Below are 23684 nucleotides of genomic sequence, written 5' to 3' on the forward strand. Positions count from 1 at the left end.
GAATTCAGGTCATGATATGGATAAGGCTAGTAGTAATCCCAGTAATATCAGTTTTATTACTACCCATGGCAGTAATAGAGTGACAATCAGGGATGTTCTGTATAGGTTTTGGTATATACTTAAGGAGGATGATTTTTGGGTGATTATTGCAAATTTGTTTCCAGGAGAGGCAGGAATATACAGGAGCATTTGTCGTTGTTTAAAAGATGGATGGTTAATAAACGGGATTTAGATGGCAATATTCAAGTGGGGAGTGCCACATGTGGTAATTGTGTTTATTGTAAGGTTGTATCTTGCACCAAGTCTGTTTGGAATTGGTGCAACTCTTGAAACAGCGGCACATCTCCTTAAATGGAGTTTATTTAAATGAAAATGAAATTGCATGCCTTTGCATTAATGACTTTTTTTGTGAAACCAATCTGTGATGGTCATGTTGGCTGGAGGCTGTTTCCTCTATTTTAGTTGTTTATTTATTGTTTTTTGAGATATCCAAGGAATTAAGGGAATTACACTTGAAACTTTGTTTTGGAGTGCTGGAGGTCTTTTTCTTTGATGTATATCAACTCCGGAGCACTCCAGTGGTTTGTGCACCTGTTTTTGTCTTAATCTATAAATATATATTTACACACACACACACACACACACACAAAGATATAGATATAGATATATAGATGCACACACACACACACACACACACACACACACACACACACACACACACACACACACACACACACACACACACATACATACATTTACTAAGAGAGAGAGAGTGAAAGAGAAAGATGGGGAGATAGTATGAGAGAAAATATGCACTTTGCTTTTTTGTTGTGGTCATTGTTATAAATATTCCACAAAGGATTATTCCACTTACCCACCAAGTAGTTAAATGGGTTAAAAACTGAAGTACTTTGATGGTTTGACATTTTTATTTATCCATTGTTGAATGTTCATTATTTTAACTATCATACATTTGTTAACAGGCATGTTTGCTTTTCACAGACATAAATCTTGTACCATTTTTGGATGAGTGCATACATACCCTCTAATGATTTATTTTTTGTTGTCAGTTAATTTTTAGTACAATTTGACAATCCATTACTTTAGCAGACATAGTTCAGTACTACTACTGCTGCCTCCATGTTTGAATGTGCCCAGGATGAATGTTGTGCCTGCCTATTACTTAAACAGTGAAGATTGTTAGGAGAGCCATTTAAATACTCCCATCATCTGAAATATCAATAAGTCTTCCGCACTTACATTCTAATTGTCAGGCATGTTTCACTGGCACTGTTTGCTCTTTTAGGGCATGGCAGCAGAAGCTTTCAAACATAAAGTGTCAGTGAGACAATCATTAGTTGCTGCTGCCACTCAGGATCACGTGATTAGTGCTTGGCTGCAGATGGTACAACCCCACATGATTCTGACATTATGGACACTGCCTTCTGTCACTACAGGATCAGATGATTACTGTTTGGCTGTAGGGGGTACAACCCCACATGATTCTGACGTTATGGACACTGCCTTCTGTCATTACAGTACAGTTATACTGATGTATAACTCTTGCACTGGAGTTTTGTACTTGTATGTACAGAAACATGCCATCCCATTTGAAAATTCAAAGTGGTTTCTATGCCATTACAGTGAATTACGCAACAGCTATACAATGTTCTTCCAGTCAACATCTGTGTGGAAATGTCAGAAAGGCTAATTATTTTAAAAAGATTGTTAGTGAATGTCTGGCAATGCTCTTACTTGTGATCCAGAAGGGGATTCCCTGTAGTTGATTGGGTTAAAATTTCTTGAGCTTCATTTGCCCACAGGGAATAAAAACTCGAGTCAGAACATAGGAAATCATTGCTGGTGTGATTTGTAAGTTTTCACTGGCAAAGATTCATTTCATTAGAGGGATTTCTACCTTCTTCAAGTTGATGCAACAGTGGATAGGTTCAGAAGGTATGGGGGGTATCCCTCCCATATTAAGGGGGTAGTGGGGCTTGCCCCTTGGCAAAAATTGCTTACAGTTGTATTTCTTACCTTTCTGCTTTTCAGGTATTATTTTTTGGTACTTTGGAACGTAGAGGTTGTGCCTTCTGATATTTCATAGAGTAATCTACAGAAGGTATTGGTTCAGTTGCATCTCATCCATTAGGAAAGTACTATCCAGGTACAGTATGTACTATATTAAAGATGTTAGTGTTCAAATAAGGAAAGCAAAACAGAATATGAAGTAAACAGAACCACCATCTCAGAGTGATATGACTACATAGAAGTGAGCAGTAACTTGAAGCCATATGACCCAAGGCTGAAGAATATTCCACTGACCAAACATGCAGCTAACCAGTACACAGGGATAACATTTGCAGATTTGGACAAAAAACAATGTATTGCACTGTTCTGCTGTACATGATGAATGGTTTTGCACTATTTTTCTTTTGTGATTAATTTTAGATGAAATAATCATTAGCTTGCTTCTTTTTTTAGTGTACGGTGTACTTTATATGTGCACTTGTCACTTCTTCAGACATGGTTATAGAATGGAGTTTTACTTCAATCAGCACTGCAGTGGATGTGTTAAAATGCTGCTACTACTACTACTACTACTAATAATAATAATAATTAAAAATCCTAGATTATTCTTTGAGTTGAAAATGTGGTGTAATGATTTAGTTGAAATAGTATTGCATGTCTATGCAGTTAATGGTGGAATTCAACTCCTAAATGGTCTTTTAATACAGAAGACCATAGTGTTGACTGATAATCATTGCTGTTATGTCTGAATGTAACATATGACTGGATCTTTATTTACCGATCGGTTCTGAATGAAGCAGTTTCTTCTTGACTATATACAAAACAAATGGCAGTAATGAATATTCTGAAACAATCCATGTGGAACAATGCTGTAGCCACAAAATTAGAGTCATTATACTTTATAAACTCTGGTTATGGAAGTTAATTCGAAAGCATGTCTTTGTTTCCAGTATGCATTTTATATGACTTTAGCAGCTACATTTATGTAAAGCATTTGATTGTTTCTGGTAAGTACATTAATTTTACCCATACAAACATAACAGGGTAAATGGAAGTAAGAAGATCCCTTGTGGGCTGTATGCTTCACTGAATGAGAAAATTGAATATTATTTCAATAACCACAATATGACAGGGGAGGGGTGGTAAATAACAATGTACTTCTATTGCATTTCCACTTCTAAAATGTGTCTGCTTAGGAATATCATGCAGTCTTATAAGACAATATGACATTGTTCTCTATTTTTTTTTTCTCAAATATTAGATTTAAAAGGACACATTCTTTGTGGTGCAAACAAAAAAAGGTGAAGTATCTGTAAATAATGTGTGCTTTGCATTATGTTTTTGCTTCTCACCAAGATTTTTGCTGACATTTTCATTCTGATCTGCATATTTGACATCTACTTATTTTATTTTATGTGTACCTTAGCTTAAATCTAAATAACATTCGCATCCTCAGTGTAAAACAGATATCATGTTTATGTTTTCATATTCAGTTGCAGCAGATGCATCTTAAACAAGGTATATATTATACTAAGCATGTTAAACATTGCAATAATGATTACAGATTCTCATCTCTGAATTATCAAATTAAAACATGGAGTACAGGAACATATGTCCTTAATGTGCAAGATAAAAACATCTTAATAGCCCCTATAAATTACATTCTGCAACTTTAGGAAACAGAAACATGCACTGCAATCAACATGCAGGAAATTGCCTTTAAACTTATATATGTAATGCTATTAAGACAGGAAGAACAATGTTTTTTACTGTAACTGATACCTCAGAATATATTATAATTAACGTTACTGACTACTTTATAAAAGTCACAGTTCCCCTATGTTTATTAAGATAAACTGAGACTTGTCTGCTAGCTACATAATGCCAATGGTATATGGTAAGAAAAAGGTAAATTGGGGGCTGTCAGTTCTTAACTATTCCAAACAGAACTAAATGAAAGCAGAGAAAAATAACTTGGCCAACCAAAAATGGTGTCTGATTTATTAAGGTATAACAGGCATAGCAATATGACAGAGCTATCAGAACATTCTTCTAGTGAACAAAAATGGACATTGTGGTAAACACAAGGCTTCTGAAGGGTATGATAGCCTAATAACACATCTTAAAATGAAAAGAGGCTCTACACAGACTGTTCAACTTTTTTATATCATTCTTGTCTGTTCTTAGTATGTTAAAGACTGTCCCAGTTCAGGCCTTTTCAGGTGAGGGGTTTATCAAGTTGGCATACAATATTAAAATGGCAGCTTTGTGCAGAGATTCTCAGACACAGAGTTAAATAAAACCAAGGTTTTAAACAAGTGTCTTATAGTGGCAAAGTAGAGCAATGAAGGTATAAAAAGAGAGAAAGAGAGACAGAGATGTAGACAAATTAAAGAATATGGGGGGGGGGGTGGCATACTTTTGTTCCAGATTCAGTATTTTCCTTTGGATGACCACGTCAACTGACAATGAAGTGTATGCTAATTTGTTGTGTGGCAGAAGACAACCATTATAATATATGTATATATATATATATATATATATATATATATATATATATATATATATATATATATATATATCACTTAATATTCGTCATGACTTGCACATACCGTAGAAATAGAAACTATGATAAATAAAACAAAAAATCTGCTAGAAATGTAAATCCATTTAAAATAGCCTCAAAGTTTATATGGAAAAAAAAACAGTATGACATTCTGACAAATTTTGCTTCCTGCATCACTAAAAACATTAGTCATGTTCAAATGCATTTCCATGCCATTGGCAAAGGTCATCTGAATTAAGTGTCAAAAAACTTGATTCACAGGAGTTCAGAAGAAAAAAAACGAAGCTCCAAAGGGAGGTGAACAAGACACACTTTAATGTTAGCACCTTCATTTAAAATGATACACAAACCTCCTCAAATTCACAGAGGTATGTTATTTAATAACAAGAGCTTTTGGTTTTGCCCATATTTTGATCAGCATCAGAATCATTATCATCATTATCACATCTGCATGCTTCACACACATGCCTCACGAACATACTCATACACAGACACACACACACACAGACACTCACACACACATTTATACATACACACACACATACACATGCATACAAGCAAACTGATATACACAAACACGTGCACAAACAAGATCATAAAATTTGCAACAAAATAATGGACTTATCATCCTTATATTTTTCAGTGAAAAGGACTGCAACCTACATTTTCTCTGTTATTAAGTAACTGAGGTATTATCTGGGAAAAAATTAAAAAATATATGGAAGGTAGCCAATGACAAAACGAATAGCAGCAGTGGATGATACAATTATATAACACAATCAAACGCTATTGGAGAGTTTTTTTTTAACTGCTGTTTCAGAGATGGCATGAATTGAAGTAATGCAATTTTTTTCAAACAGGACAACTAATTATATGACATGCTTATGTATGTGTGGTATGGAAGAACAATTGTGGTAGGGAAAACTACCCAGCAATGTAAACCTTGGCTCTAGAAGATTGTCACTACTGAAGTGACACCCTCACCCTATGTGCAAAACTGTAAAAAAAAGGGGTTGTGGATGGATGGATGGATGGATGGATATATCACACTAACATGCATACACTCTAAAGTGTGATATCTTACATTATCTCTTCTTCCAGCAAAGAAACAAAGTATATGAAGGGAGTGATTCAGTTTTGAAGCATGTCAGCTAATGTCCAGATGGAATGCACCTAATCAAGCAGTGCTGAAACCTCACATGTTATATACCAAAGATAAGATGTAGCCTCTCAAAATAAAAAGTATGGGTTGAATGTGTATTTATATATCCAGTCAAAGGACACAATTTCAAATAAGCAAAAGACTAAAAAAGATTTTAGCTTTCTTGCTGAGACGAAAGGTTCCATTTAAGAGCTAGCGCCAACATGGCTTTGGGAATACAATGATATTTAATTGCATGTCTGCAATGTCCTACCATTTGCTGTCAAACAAAATCATGCATATTCCATTTGTCCTTAATGTTATTGTTACTCATTGTTTAATTGTTATTATACAATGACTCCCTATTACTATTTGAAAACATGCATGTTGATTGGCCCAGCCAAGCTAGCGTGCCCATTGTAAATCCCACAATATACCAACGAAAAAAGTTCCGGTCGCCCAGACTTTTCTGTTGGTATAAAGTGCTCCAAAAACTTTTTTTTTTGCAATTACAATTACCCTTACTCAAAACGTCTTCAACACAGTCGAGACATGGTTCTTAAAACGCTGTTTACTCTTGAATGCTAAAAAAACCAAACTCCTCCTATTTAAGCCTACTTCTAGGTCCCCCCCATTAGAATTCTCCATCTTTTCTAACAATGGTACTGTTATATCCCCTGATTCTACCACTAAGCTGCTAGGCGTGACTATAGATAACAGCCTTACTTTTGATACTCATATTAACAATACCATTAAAATAGTCAATCGAAAACTGGGCTCCCTCTACAGAATTAAAACATTCTTAACTCCCAATGCTAAAGCTACACTTGCCCACTCTCATCTTATTTCTACTCTCCTCTATGCTTCACCCATTTACACTAACCTCAAGAAGAACAATCTCTAAATTAGCTAACACTCTTAATAATATAGCTAGATTTGTCACCGGAAACAAATATAGAACCCATCACTGTCTGAATCTACAGCAACTTCACTGGCTAGAATTTCACAACATGCTATTACTCTCTCAACTTACCTTTGTCCATAGAATATTCTACCAACCCAACAATACACCTATCCTCTCTAATCTCTTTACCCCTTATACAAACCTAAATTCCCTTCGGTCCTCTAACAAACTTCTAGTTACTATATGTAAATCTAATAACTCAGCTGGTGACTCCCTCTTCTCCAACACCATTGGTAAGTCTTGGAATCAGCTTCCCACTGAACTCACTTCCATCACATCTCCTATTCTCTTTAAACAAAACTAAAACACACTTAATAAAACACTGGCTGTGCCCCTGTCTCAATCCTGACTAACCATGGCTCAGCAGTCTCTCACCTTTCTATCTTCCCTACTCTAAACCTGCTCTCTACTATTGCAGTCTCATACTTGTACACTTTCCTCTCTCTTTTCTTATCTATCATGTTCTTTTTTTTTTTCTCTTACCTCCTACCATATTAGTCCAAAACTGCTAATTTTATCTATTACTAAACCAGGACTTAATTCTTATGTTGTGCACAATACTTACTTATCCTATCAAACGTTGTTTCCCTTCATTTTGTTTTTGTATTGACTGTCTGTACAATTTGTGGAGCTTTTCTCCCCGGGCCTCTGCTGAAAATGGAGTTGTCTCCAGTTAGACTAGCCCGGTTAACAAATGTTAAATAAAATAAATAAATAAAATAAATTAAAAAAAAAGAGAGAGAGAGCGAAAATGGAGCAACGGAGACTTTCTTTTCTCCGTTGCTTCCATTTTAACACTTTGATGTACTTGGTATGCATGGGAACGTAAGTCCCATACGCATGTGCAGTACATCAAAATGAAGAAGCAGTATACCACAACCGGCAGAAGAACAGTAATCCACCATTATACAAAGACATTATTTAAGAAAGGTAAGTTTTTTTTTTTCTTAAATAATGTCATTGTATAATAGCAATAACCGACTCCATGGTTGTGGTATATTGAAGATTTACCCACGGTTGCCTTTGTTTAATCACTCAGGCTTCGCCCTCATGATTAAACCACACCATTCGTGGGTAAATCTTCAATATACCACACCACGTCATCGGTTATTGCTTTATTGTTTGGGGAAATGCATGGGATGGCTGGGCTAAATGTGAGACTGGACATAGGTCTAGCCACTGGCACAGGTATGGCAGCCACTGCACCTATGTAACTGCAAAAATAAAGGGAGAGACATAACACAAATAACATAACAAGATACGTTTACATTAAATAATTGCAACAGAGGAAATGTGGCAAGAAACAGATGGAAAATATTCCATCAGCAACCTAACTGTATGAAATGTATGACTAATGGCATCATATAAATTATAAGCAATGCTGCCTAAACCTAAAAAAGCTGACTAGCAGTATGTGTGCATGATATGTTAAGGCTGCTATGCTACAATGTTCCATCCTAACAAGGTGGTCACAGGTAACCATTCTGCCATTGTAGTAATTGTACTTATACTAATTATGTGCTGGAGTGCTGCCCTGCAAAGTAAGTGCTGGGACATTGGTGTGATTCAGTGGACATTTGATAGCCTGTTATGTAGCACTTGCATGTGTACAGGCCTATAACAGCAAAGGTCAAACACCCTACCCAAATAACAGTTTCTTCATGCTCTGAATAGCATCCAAACTTCACTAACTATGCCTCTATATCTAAACATACACACACATACTTCTCTAGGGTGACTGATATGCATGCTGCTGCCAGATAACTAATGCAAAAATAAAATTATGCTTAAATAAATAATGTAAGTGATGCAAAGCTCTGCACCTGGAAAGCCTTTGCATCCTGCTCCTCTTCCTGTATAGAAGGAAATTCTTCCATATCACCTCTGGAGCTGCAGAATAAAATATAACATTTAGTAATAAGCATGCAACCCGCTCATTAATCAGAGAAATAATGAATATCTATAGACTGGACACAATGTGTCCTTAATCTAACTTCTTCTCATTGGCTCAGAGGTTCAAGATGCCACCCCTGCATGTCACTGTAGTGGTGTCTGTACAGATCACCGCAGCAGGGTCAAAGGCAACTCTGGCAAGACAATGCTAGGCATCTATCTTATACTGAGGTCCCTCATAGGAGCCCCCAAGCAGGAGTTCCCAGTGGTGCTATGCAGCAAATGCAGGAAGATTTTGAACTCCACACTACAGCATGGGATGCTCTGTTGCACACAGTGTCATTAGAAGACATGGATATTCAATTTGTCTTGTGCCAAAGAATTATGGATGGCCCCTCGCAGTCACACCTGTTCTGTATTATTAGTATTATTATTATTATTATTATTATTACCTGAATTTTATTAATTTTTACAACACAAACAAAGCCATGAAATGTCATAACAAACAAAACATCAACTATATACACTATATATATGGCTCAGCATATTACGTTCCAGAAACACTTTTATGTTCACCTTGGATACATCTTATAGTGAAAACCAAACCAAATTGCTGGACTATTTCTTTATGCTCTGTGTTGAGCATTTTCATAGATTATACCAAATTCTGCAAATATTAGGGCCCAGTTTCCTGGGAACACCAGATTACTACATGCCATTTTAAAAGAGAGAAATACCTTTTCACCTCTTCTGTTTTTAGGATATATTGTACAACATAGGACATCTCAGTAGCACGATTTGGGTTGGGGTAGCAATAATGTTGCACAGAAAATGATATCATGTAAGGTGGGCATAAAAGTGAGAAACATGGCATGAAGAGTTGGTATAGTCTGAGTCAGGCTAAAGTTTGAAAGAAGATCTTCCTTTTAGTTCATCCATTGACTGCTGCTGTAAAATATATTGCATGAGGTCCCTTTTGGATTCATGGTCCTGTCCATTGCATTGCATATTCAGTGTGTTTCCCAGGAGGTCATGCAGGTACATGATATTGAGAGTGCCTCTTAACATGACTATGTTCACAGGCACTACACTTAGAAAGAGAAGTTTAGTAACATTCATGAGCTAAGTCTTCTTTAGCATATGTATGAGCTCCACCCCTTGAAGTTACATAGTATAAACTATGCCTGCCAACAGACACATCTTGCTACACAAGACTACTAGTGCCAGCTGAACACATTCCACTGTCAGAGGTGCATAAGCCTTTTTGCACTAATCTGCAACCAGCTGCACTAGTCAATGCATAGAGCTCAAAACAGTGAGACCTAGTAACCTCCATCTCTTAACACTGGCTCAGTCATTCCCTTATCCCTCTTCAAGGTTCACAACAGTCCCTCCCTTATTCCCCTATGAGGTTCTACAAACGATAGAACTGGACATCATATATAGACAACAAACCAGCTCCTCTTCTGTTACCAGCCTTCTAACACTTGGTGGCCAAAAACAGTGTAAGAACTGTCTCATGATCACTGAAAACTACTGGTCGATAAATTTAGTTCTAATTTTACCCTTCTCTCCCCCCCATCCATCTGTCCCATAAGATATACTTGAAATTAGCACACCTCTAGCTATCGCACAAGACCAAGTCAAAGTGCTATCAGAAAGCTGAACTACTGCACTATGGGTCCTGACAATATCCCTGGATATTTCTTAAATAGCAGGAATCATGCTTTAGCTACACCCATAACAGCACTGTTCAATCTCAGCCTCCATATGGGTTAATGGGTTAATGGGTTAATGGAGGATGCCTACAGTCACACCCCTGCATAAAAGAGGACCTTTGACAGACCCAGGCAATTACAAACCCATAAGTCAGACCAGCTTCATATGCAAAGCCATGGGAAGACTTATGGAATGAATCAATCAGGACATAAGGAAACTCCAATAGGAAACCAGTTCAAAAGTTCAGTTGGAATTGCACAAAGGGAAAGAGTAGGAAACAGTGGCAACTCTCACGCAGTCAATGTTTTGGAGTGATAGGTCAGGGATTTCACATATGAAACAGCAACAGATGATGCAGGATGCAGCTGAATGGAAGATGTCACAAGAAGGTGTTTTGCAACTTTCTATAGAATGCTCATAGGAAACAGAGGGCAAAGAATGTGCCCTCAGTTTAGAAGAAAATGATTTTAGGGAAGAGTTGCTTGAATTAATAAACATGGATAGACTTTATATGAAACAGCAAAGTGCACAAATCAGCAGTCTGGAAGAAGCTTTAAATGATCGTGAAGGGAGAATAACTGAAGGCGAGTCCCAAACTGACTTTCTTAAAACAAAATAACTGGCTCATAGATAAAGTTGATGATTTAGAGAGTAGACTGAGATGAAATAACATTAGAATGTCTAGTATACCTGAAAAGTTTGAGGGAGACAATATACTAAACTTCTTGGCAATCTGGCTACATAAAATATTAAATGTCCTTACATTCAATGCTGCAGTATTCTTAACTGTATGGGATTCCCTGTCGCTAAAGCCCAACGTCCAGCCAGTCTTCCAAAGACTTCTGAATTTAAAAGATATGATGAATGGCACCCTGTGTTATGTTGGGCATGAAGGTGACATTCAAGCTTACCAAAAACAGAACTTCTTTGCCACCAGTCTGAACATATCTTTTACAGCATCATTCTGTTTACCTACATCTGTTTTCTGCCAGTTGAATGCATTATTGTTCTCCAGAGACTTCCTACACCTGATTTTTGTTTTTGGAAGATAAATGCCCTATTGGGGGATTTTTTTTTTCTTGTTTTTTTGTGTTCCTTGAGGGTAATGTCATCAAGGAAGGGTAAATGCCAGTGTGGGATACAGATTCCCCATAGAGACTATCAGGGTAAGTGTATTTTTTGCTTAGGTGCTTTTCATGACCATACTTCTTGTTCTGTTGGCTAGGCATTTGTTCCAGAAACCCTTCACAGTAGACATTCTTCCCTTTCCTTGTATCTTGAGAACCAGCGTCTTAGGCTACTCACTAAAGATACTATGGAAGGAATATCCCGTCCTGAGGGTCAGCCATTAGGGAAGAAGAAGGTAATGAAGTATGACCAGAATCTTCCGCTGTCCAGTCTCTGCCAGTTGTTTCTCTCGATGCCATTACAAACCCAGAGACTCTCCCAGCTGTGTTGTCAGATTTCTCTGAAGCAACCATGTTAGAGGCTGGGGAGGATCTGGCAGGCAGCACATCTGAAGAGACTTTGTAGGCATCTATCTCAGACATTCAGAGGGAACCATGGTTGATTTTTCCAGAGGGGCCTAGGGGAGTTCCTCAGTTTCTAATTGGGGAAGAAGTTCCTGGGTTTGGTTCTTGACTGTTTCCTTGGATCTGAGCCTTCTCAGGACATTCCTTTGAAAAAGAAACAAAAATTAAACATGTATCTTCTGCTTCTAGGGATCCACAAAGTGAGTGACAGGCTTTTACTCAGGGGTTATTTTGTGCTTAATGTCCTTAAAGCCTCATCATGGGGTTTCAGTTCCTGCTCCTCCTTGGTCCTCTACTCAGCTTAAAAGGGTTAGAGATGAGGTTTCTTCTGAGGATGAGTCAGATTCTGCTGAAGAATCCCTAACTTATTCTAATCAAATTCCTTCTCCGTTGGGCTATGGATCAGAGGTGGAGGAATCTATTAGTCCTGATGCTCCTTCAAGGAAATTTCCTTTGGGACACACTCTCCAGGATGATGGAATTTTTTAAGTGGGATTGTACTCAATTCTCTGATATTCATAAAAGGTACTGTGAGTTGTTGCAGCTGGACTCCCCTAAACCTGCAGCTATTCCTCCTGTCATGGCTGCTTTACTGGATGATTTCTCCAATGTCTCTCAGATGCCTGATTCTCTCCACCTGCTCCCAAGAAGCCTGGTTTTATATGGTTCCTGAGGATTGATCTTTTATATATAATGGTCCTACTGCTGAACCTTCAGTAGTGTCCATAGCCTCTAATAAGCTCTCACAAATTGCTTTCTTCGCCCAAGGTATTGCCTTCTGACAAAGACAGTAGAACTATGGACAGGCTGGACAAAAAGGTTTACACTACTGCTACCCTAGTTTTTGGGCTATTAATTATCAGACCAATATGACTTCTTTCTCAGGCCTGTCAACTTATTTCTGATTTTCCAGACTCTGAGGGTAAAACTTTTGTTCTTTCCTTGCTAGGCACTTCCTCTCAAATCATTTGTCATTCTATTAAATGTAGCTATGATGCTGCAGATGCCTCTTCTAGGGCTACCATTTTTCACTCAGTTATGGAGGTATTCTTGGCTTAGGCTTCAACCTCTACTTGATAATATTAAAGCTAAGTTGATGGATGCTCCTCTGCATTATAAACATTTGTTTGGGGAAGCTGCTGCTGGTTTGTTTAAGTCCCTTCAGGATAAGGGTAAAGCCTTACCAGAACTTAAACATGTGTTTGTTTCTCCTGTGCCTAAATTTCAGAGAAACTGCCCTGCTAAGCTTGCCTTTTTTCACAGGCAATCACGTTCTTCTACTAAAGGTAAGAAGAGTGGCAAACGGATTCCTCCTGCTAAGGCTACTCAATTTATGGGAACTCCAAAGCCTTCATTTCTGGACAAACCTGGCACTGTGTGACTATCCATCCCTTCCTAGCCACATTCCTCTTTCTCTTCTAGTTTGGCTTCAGATGCACAGGATTATTGGGCGCTATCAATCATTTGTCAAAGGTGCTCCATGGTGTGGAACTCCCATCTTCCATTTATGGGAATGCCTCAGCCTCCTCAAGAACATCTATCCTTTTTAACAGAGGATCTGCAAGATCTCTTGTTTGACTTTACTATTCAAGAGGCACCTGTGTTCCAAAGTGGGAAGGGCTATACTCCCAACTGTTTCTAGTACCCAGAAAAGAGGGCACTTGGAGACCTATTCGAGATCTCTCTCATCTAAACACTTTCTAAAAGTATTTTCCTTTTGGATGTTGTCCTTTCATATTCTGTTTCCTCTCTTGCTCCCTCAGGAATATATGGTATCTCTGGATCTCATGGATGCTTATCTCCATATTCCGATCAGTCCTCTTTTTAGGAAATTTGTTGCTTCCTGACATTTTCAGTTCTCTGCTTTGCCCTTTGGCCTTTCTACTGACCCATGTGTGTTCACCAAATGGCTTGCTCCTGTGACTGTCTTTTGCACACTTCAAGGAATGCAAATATGTCCTTACTTGGACAACCAGCTGATACAGGCATCTTCTCCAGATAAACTTTTGCAAAATCTTCATTTTGTCATATCCATTCTTCAGAGCCCGAGGTTCACTATAAATGTCAAAAAGTCTTTTCTAACTCCTTCTTAGGATCATGTTTTTCTGGGTTTCAGGATTCAGATGGTGTCAATGCTTGTATCACTGCTCCCTCTAAAGGCCTTAACTCTCATTTCTTTCTTTCACACTCTTCTTCCTCTCACTTCCATTACCTCTAGGGTGTTTCTGGGAGTTCTGGGTTTCATGTTATCCACCATACTGATTCTCACTCTGGCCAAACTTCATATGAGAAAGTTTCAGTGGTTTCCGCAGTCAGTGTGGCTTCAACAAGTGCATCCTCTAGAATGTATAGTTCCTCTTCTTCCTAGTCTCAGACAAGAACTTCTCTGGTGGACTCATCAGCTGTCTCTGAATGCAGGGATCCTTTTTATTCCCCTTTTCCCTTTCAGGAATTGTTCACTGACATCACAGACATGGGATGGTGGGTGACTTTTGGCTCCCTAAAGGTACAGGAGGTGTGGATGCCTTGTCAGCAGAAGGAACACATAGATGTCAAAGAGATAAGAGCTCTTCTGCTGGCTCTTCAGGCCTTTTAGTCTCTCTTTTCTCCAGGGCCTCCCAAGGTATTCACAGACAATACCACAGTGATGTGATATATCAACAAACAAGGAGGAATGAGATTTTATCTTCTTTGCCAGTTGGGAGTTCTGATATGGGATGTTGCTGTCAAGAGTCAAGTAACTTTTCAGGCAGTTTATATCTCTTCTGGTCAGAACATTGTGGCAGACACTCTGAGCAGGTCCTTAACTCAGTCCCATGAATGCATGCTTCACAAGGATGTGTTTCTGGACATTATCCACCAGTGGGGTACTCCTCAAGTGGATCTTTATGCCTCCCCTCTGAACAGGTAACTTCCAATGTTTTGTGCCATGTCTCAGGTCCTCTGGTATGGAAGTTAGATACCATATTATTCTCATGGAAGGCAATGTTTCTTTATGTATCCCCTCCCCTTCTTCTCATTCAAAAAGTCCCATTCAAAATTCAAAAGGATGCTCCCAAAATCTTGTTGGTGAATCCTTTTTGGCAGTGACAGCATTGATTCCCTTTTCTTCTCTGTCTAGCCAGGGCCAGTCATCACAAGTTACCTTACAGGTTGGTTCTGATCATACAAAACAAGGGATCTTTTATCCATCCCCACCTGTCGACACTTCAGCTTACACTGTGGATGATAGGATTTTGATTCCTCATCAACGCCTTTTTTCTGAGGATGTGCTGCAAGCCCTGCAGGAAGTCAAGAATCCTATGACTAGGAAATCTTATGTATACAAATGGAAGAGGTTTTCTTTTTGATGTCTCTCTCATAGCCTGGATCTACTTAACTGTGGATGCTCCTTTGGTTCTCTCTTATTTGTGTTAGTTGCTCAATGCTGGTTTGACTTATTGTTCTGTTAAGGCCCACCTATCAGCTATCTCTGCTTGTCTGCCTTTTTCTCCTCCTTTAGATGTTATATTTGAGTGGAAATAAATTCTTAAAGGTGTCATTAACATTAGAGTTCACAGGAAGATTGTTTCTCCTCCCTGGGATCTTAATTTTGTTTTGGAGAAGTTGACTCTGGTTTCCTTTGAGCCTGCTGCTTCAGCTTCATTGCAACATTGTTCCCACAAGACTATTCTTTTCTTAGCTCTTATTTCTGCCAGATGGGTGTCTGAGTTGCAGGCCCTTATGGCTTTTTCTCCTTTTTTGATTTTTTGTGAGGACAGAGTGTGCTTGTGCACTAATCCTTCTTTTATGCCAAAGTTGGTTAATGAGTTTTTTTCCCTTCCTTGCAGACTGCATACTTTGGAAATGCATAGGCAACTTAGAGTTTATTTGGATATGACCAAGGCTATCAGAAAATCTGATCAGTTATTTGTTTCATTTCACCCTAGATCTTTGGGGCTTGCTGTATACAAGCAGACTATTTCTTATTGGATTTCTAAGGCTATTTCCTTTTTTACATTTTGCATGGCAAGATCCTTTTTCAGTTAAGACTCTTTCTACTAGACCTGTGGCTTCTTCTAGTTCTTTTTTTTCAAAAGCTTAGATGCTAACTCTATTCTTGAAGCAGCTACCTGGACTTCTGTTCATACCTTTAACAAGCAGTTGGATGGTATCTCTAGAGCTAAAGCTGGTTTTGCTAGTTCAATTCTTCATGTTTTTAGGGAATTCTTCTGCACGTTCCTCCTCCCTAATTTCATCTTGAGCATTGGCACTCTCCCATATAGTTAAGAATAGTGCAACAGTGAATGTAATGACATAGTACATTTGTGTAAAATCTTATCATAACAGTAGATATCCTTTCATTCAGTGCTGCAGTATTCACTCCTTCCGTCTAGTTTTTAACCTTCCTGGATGTATACATTACTGCATGGGTTCCTTGGACTGGTGTTCCTCCTGGGGCAATCAGTTATGCTTTTGGTTAGCCTGAATATCACCTTTATGCCCTATGTTACGCAGGGTGTGTATGGTGACACTCATCATACTTTTTAAATTCAGAAGCCTATTGAAGACTGGCCAGATGTCAGGCTTCCATGGCAGGGAATCCCATATAATGAAGTATAGTGCAGCAGTGAAGGCAAAGACATCTGCCATTATGGTAAGATTTTACACAACTCTACTATCTACCTGAAGCTATCTTTTGGAATTGAAAGGGCACATAGATCCATGAGAGCACCTTCAAACAAGGAAAACTCACCACCATGTTCAATTATAGTTAAGTTTATGTCTAGCTTAGAAAAAGACCAAATATTAAAAACAGCATGATCAAGCCCACTTATTTAAATATGTGGATATGTAGTCAGATTTAACAATGATTATTCCAGTAAAGCAATGTGTAAAAGAAAATATTGCGTACTGCTGACCAAGGAACTTAAAAAGTACACTATTAAATCCACTTTGGTGTTTCCTGCAAAGATCAAATTATTTATTTCTGAAGGAAATAAAATATTTGACACAGTGGAGGAGGGATCCACTTTTGTCAACAAAAATACAATCCTTAATAACACTAAAGAAATTAATTGGAACAATATATCCCACAAGAGAGACTGTGAGCTGAATACATGGAAAACTGTTTCTAAAATTAAAAAGCTTAAAAACAAGTGGCTTTCATTTTCTGATTGCAGGACTTTTATTTTCTGAAACAATAGATGTATCATTTACATAAAAGGTTTGTATTGGACTTTAAACTTAAAACATATGTAAGTGTATATCTGTATTTTAAGCTAAAGCACTTTTCATGCTACATTATATAAATGGTTAGTTTTACTGTTTTACTATATTTACAGTGAATGGCTTAATATATTTCATTTAACTAAACTTATAAATGTATTTATAAATGTTAAACAAATACTTCCTGCAAAAGGATGTCATTAAATTATAAGAAATAGAATTGGTAATTTTAAGACAATATAATTTAAGAATTTTACTTTATTTGTTTAACTTTGCTTTGTATGTGCATTGCCGGGTTATATGAATGTCAGATTTAAGTAATATGTTAACTAGAACTGTTAAAATGCTAGTTATTTTGTTTTCTATGTTCCTGTGTAGCACATTCCTTTCACATGTCATTTATGAAGCAAGTTAACACTTGAAAAAGTTTGAGTACAAAAGATTGTTCAAGTTGTATGACAATGCTAGATTATTGTTTGCCTTGCTTCTCATCTGCTTCTTGAGCTGTTTTGAGGAAAATCTATGTCAAATTCTGCCACTGATGTCTATGAAAACAGAAACAAAGCTTCTTTGTCCTTCTTTCTTTCTTTTTTTCAAGTATATATGTAAGAAGTCTACTAAGAATAACACATGTTTTCTTTTCTTAGAAGTCAAGAATTGATAAAACAAAAGCTATAGTGATGTTTTATACTGAGCTGTGGCTGACATATCATTTGCTTACATTTTGCTGAATGTTATTAGCTTATGCTGTACTGTTATTATCTCTAACTGTACATATTAATGGAAAGAAGTAAGATCCAATGTGTGTTACTCATTGGAATAGTTTAAAAGGATTAAGAAGCATGAGAAACTTACAAAAGAAATTAGCAGCTGCTGTGTGCTGTGAGTTTTCATTTTTCACATGATGTGATCAAATTCTTATGTCAGGATGTGAAGCTTAGATCAGAAAAGCAGTTTTAAATGGCTAAAACAACACAGGTTGTTTGTAATACTGAAATTATTAAGAAGGGTAAACATCCTATGAATAATATGCAAATGCATAAAGAATGAATTATCTACTATGTAGGATTAATAAAAGAGCAGTATCAGTAAGTTATGAAATATATACACATACTGCAATCTCTAATGGAGAGTTAATGATTAAATAGCTCTTTGATGGGAGATTTTAAAAATACAAATTATATAGAATAAGATATAATATTAGTGGGCAAGTAAGACAGACAAATATATTTAAATAAACTGCTTATAAGAAAAATATGTATTACATACACTTGCATATGGCAGAAATGTGAATGTACAACATCTCATATAATTTACATAGAAAATCATATAAAAATATTTTAAAATATCCTGAAAGCTTTAATTTGAAACTTGTCATGTGAACATTGATGTTTTTGCATATCGTTTGTTATTGGATCCACTAATACTACCTGAAATAACTAATTAACAAGTCAGAGCTGAAATTTGAGTATTATATTGTGAATCAGTACAGCTGTTTAGATAGAAATAAAGTAGATTTTTCAATATGTTTGAACCCATGAAGGGACAGTGGGATTTGAATTAAACACATTGCAACTTTTGAATACAATATAAACTGCATTTTTTATTCCATAGAAACAGCAAGACATTTTGTTTGACCTCAGTAATGTACATATTTTTACAAATTGGTTTAATAAGCTAAAGGATTTTTAAATATTTTGATATTTATCATATTAAGAGTGTTTAATAATTTTGAGATAGTGACACCTATACTTTTAAAATTAATTCAGAGTTTTTGTTAGATCTATAACATATGTGTATATCTTTTAGCATGATGAATATATATATATATATATATATATATATATATATATATATGTGTGTGTGTGTGTGTGCGTGCACTAATTTTCCTTTTGTATAATAGTTTAGTATGATAACATTATATGTCACCTGTAAGTTTACAGATATATTTATATCTTCAGGTCCCACTTTGTTATACTTATATCTTTATAGATTTAGTTATAATAATGTTGAATGAATGAATAATTTAGGAATATTTAATGGATATGTTATACTACTATTATATAAGTAGGTATATAGCACACTATTTGTTGGGATTAACAGAAGAGTATTATTAAATGTCTATGCAGTAATAGGGAAATAGTTTTAAATGGCAAACTATATAACTAAATTAATAGTATCTTATTATTTTAACTTATATATAATATTATATTAATTACTTGTAAGTCAGCATAGCTTTTGGCTAGTTTTTTGATGAATTTTGAGGTGTTGTAGGTAGAGAGATAATATAGTACTATGTCTATTTGAGAGGCAAACTAAGAACTTTGCTATCCATGGCAGGTTGTATTTTATTAGTAATATATACAATTGTAGTTGTAGACTTGTTTTTGTGTTTGGAATTTGCAGGTTTTATTAGTTTAGTTCGTAGAAAGGGAAATTTTAAAAATGTGGAATGTTAAGAGTGCTGGAGGAATGCATTAGAGTCTTATATACAATTAAATTAATATGGTGAATAATTGTGTCATATTATCTTTTAAAATAAATCTTAAATAAACAGTAGGGAAAGTTTTAATCTTTTATCTATTAGCTATTAATGTAAATAGATTAAATAAAGGCAACAAAAGGAAATCCTTAATGAGATATCTAAAATTAAAAAGAGGAGACATTATATTCTTGCAGGAGACTGACTTGATAGACAAAGATATACAATGTTTAAATAATCTAGGTTATGGAATGTTATTATCTGCTTCTTTTAACAGAAAAGAGTAGAGGAACTGGTATAACCTAGAGAAAATCTACTGCAATGCTTGAGGTCATGGAATCCACTAATGATCCCAAGGGAATGTATTCATTTGTAATAATTAAATATAATGGCAAACTCTACACAATAGATAATTTTTACTGGATCCCTGGAATATGTGCAGGATTGGCTATTTAAACTTACTACAAGGTCATCAGAAGGATCATTTAATTTTAGCAGGGGATTTTATGTGCATATCTAGTATAGAAGATGGAAGTCGACAGGAGAAAAAGCTAAAATTCTGGCATCGGCTAAAACACTAAACAGATCGATTAGTAATACTTTTTTACTTGATTTAATAGTAAAAGCAGAAGATAAGTTATTGTTCTTCAATCATTATTTTTATGCACATAGAACACAAATTCGAACTGATAGGAGTTATGCATCTACAGATTTACTTAATAAAGACAATTATTTTAAAACTATTCCTAGTCCTTTATCTTTATCTCATTCAACATTATTATAACTAAATCATAATGCACTAAGTATTAGTACATTAATGAATATAAGGAAATTTCAGATTATCAATACAACCCCAGTATATATGATAACATTAAAATAATTTAAGTTATCTCAAGGAACAAATCAATAATTTTTTTACCTCTGAATAATGGTCAGGGTAATAAAGTCAAACTATAAGACTCTTTTAAAATGTATATTAAAGGTAGAATGGGAAGATAGGCTAGTAATAAAATAAAAGAGTAGGATAAAAAATTGTTAGAAATTCAAGATGAAATATACAAGGCAAAGTTTGAATGACAAATAAATTAGATAATATTGAAATCATTAAAAAAGTTAGTGAAAATGTCAAACAATTCTAATGCATAAGGTGAAGATAGCATTAGATAAAATAAAATTGAGCAGTTGTGCAAGAATTCAAAAATCTACACATATTAGCTAATAGAAGTAAGATGTTAAGCAAAAATGCACAAAAGAATAATACCCCAAATCCTCACACTAATAAGCTTTCATCAGACATAGAGGAAATGCTTAATATTTAAAAAAAATCCATGAGGATCTTAATAAAGACAAAAATAATAGCCCTGATGATTACAAAACTGACAAGTATTTAAAGGAAAATGTTACTAATAAACTTAGCGACCTACAAATATCTCTGTTGAATAAGCCCTTTACCATAATAATACTAAAAGAAGCTTTTAAAAAAGGAAAAATGATAAAGCACAAGGGATAAATGGTTTAAGTAAGGCATTATATATCTGCATCTGTTAAATATTCATGAATTACTAATTGATATTTCCAGGATAATTCGGTGGGACAAAATAGTTTCTTCCTCTTTGAAATCTTCTGTAATTTCACCTATAGTTAAACAAGGAAAAAATAATTAATTCGTTTCCTCATATAGACCTATTTCATTATTCAATGTAGACTATAAAATATTTAAAGGTATCTTCACTACAAGATTAAGAGATATGTAAATAAATGAATTAATAAAAAACAAATGGGATTTATGGTCCATAGATTAAAATATGGCCTGTGATTCATGAAACTCCATGCAGGAATAGTGCTATTCCTGCATGGAGTGGTTCCATGTCTGTGTGGCACAGTAGTGCACCTTGCATATTCATGAAGGCATGCCGCTGTTACTGCTACATGGACAAGGGAGATGAACAAGTGCAATGGGCGTGTTCCAGCAGTGCTCTCAGAGCTAACACACACCCCCTGCACTCAGGAAATGCCATATGGCACTTTCCCAATGGTTTTCAGTGTCCACAGACACTGAAAGGGGATAAAAGCCCTTTCAGTGTCCGTGGACACTGAAAACTAACAGAGGGCTGGCTCACATATTTGGTTGGCCATATTGTAACATATGTAATGCACTAAAACTCCCTGACTGCAGTCCCCAGTGACTTGTCCACAAGCCACAATAGTCATGTATATAACATAATAATATAAAAGTAATGCAATAAATATTTGTTATATATCTTAAGGAATGTTTAAGCATTGCTAAGCGGGTGTGCAGTTTAAGGCCCTCTGCATAGCATTGCTTAAACATCCTATAGGAGATAAATACAACTATACAGCTGACATTGTTAAACCTAGATAGTGTAGTGGTTAGAGTCCTGGCTTTGCATGCACACATTCATGGTTCAAGTGCCAACACAGACAAGTTAATTTTGAATGGGAAAGCATTGTTAAAATTATTGTTCAAATCTTAAATTATGTAGTAAGTGGGTTTTTGTCAACCAGGTTAGTGTAGCTGGTATAAAATGTAATTGTGAGTGCATATAACATGTGAAACCACCCATATATACACAAGTGCACCAAACATCATACTCACACCCCTTGCCAATGTAAGGAAAGTACATAGAGAGATGTTATGTAATGTAAATCATATACACTTAATAAATGAAAGCATCTGTCCGATATATTCCAAAAAAATGAGAATTAAGCAATGGTTAGCAATGCCCAACTCTGCTTAGCAGGTATAACCATTGCTTAACAATTTCTCCTTTAAGCAGTGTTAAAACTGGTTTGGGGGGTTGGCGCACTACTTAAAGGAGCTTAACCTGTTCAAAATCGTCTAGTGACTGCAAAGTGTGGAAATCTGGCCATATTTAAACCATGCAGGTGGGAATACAGCCACAACCAGTTGTAGCTGATCACTGCAGGCACTATGGCTGGCGTTGGGGAAGGTGTGCACTTTTGGGGACAGCGCTGGGGCATTCAGGAGTCCAGGGTCATGATTGGACTTCTAGTTAAAGACCATAAGGAGAGACTGCTGCAGGGCCAGTACCAGTACTCCCAATACAAAGCGGAGGCCTGAGACCATCTCACACACAATCTCACCAGTGCTGCTGGCATCTAATAGACTGGTGAGCATGTCCGGCACCAATATGCTGACCTCAATCACAGGAAGAGGGATCTGTTGGACTAGTGGACCCAAAATGCATGGGCACAGAATGTCCCAAATGTGTGTAAGTATTCGAATCAGTTAGTGCTTACCAAAGTCCAACCTGAATAAGTGATCAACAGGTATGCATAATGTTTTGTTTACCTCCCAAACCCATGCAAACTCACTTACAACTGCTTAAAAGTGTGCGTATGTATATATATATATATATATATATATATGTATATATATATATATATATATATATATGTATATTTATTTATACACACGCACAGATATATGTATATATTGAAAATATATACACATTAGATTATATATATTATGTATATATTTTTTTGGATATATACATATATTTGTGTATACATATATATATATATATATATATATATATATATATATATATATATATGTGTGTGTGTGTGTGTGTATGTATACACAGACACAAATATGTATATATACATATAGGTATACATAGATATATGTTCATAACATGTAGTGGAGTCATACCTCAGGACCATACCTCTCAACATCTCAGGCCAAGAAATCTGGCCAAAAGCTTACAAAATAGAGGGACAATGGGCAAAAACTAGGAACCTATTTTAAATATGTGTCTTATAAATGTAGAAAGTTGCTAGAGTAACAAGGTTTGTTTCAGCATACATAGTTTGAAGGATGTAAGGTGTGAAACTGAAATGTATGTCATCATTTACTGACAGAAATCCTCCGATCATCACAGTGATTTACCAGAGAAATAAAAATAATCTGTGGAACACATCAGAAATATGAGCAATAAATCTGGACATTCTGAAACTATCCAGCCAGTTGAGAGGTATGGTTAAAACCCCGTAGTGCAATTAATCTGAACCAAGACTGACAAAGTGTGTGGGGGATACATAAAAATAGGGACATATCTGAAATACTGCAGTAGATAGGCTGACATAGTTTTTGCAGGAACACC

This window comes from Protopterus annectens, chromosome 2.part0, assembly GCF_019279795.1.
Source record: "Protopterus annectens isolate FY-2018-M chromosome 2.part0, PAN1.0, whole genome shotgun sequence".
NCBI lineage: Eukaryota > Metazoa > Chordata > Ceratodontiformes > Protopteridae > Protopterus > Protopterus annectens.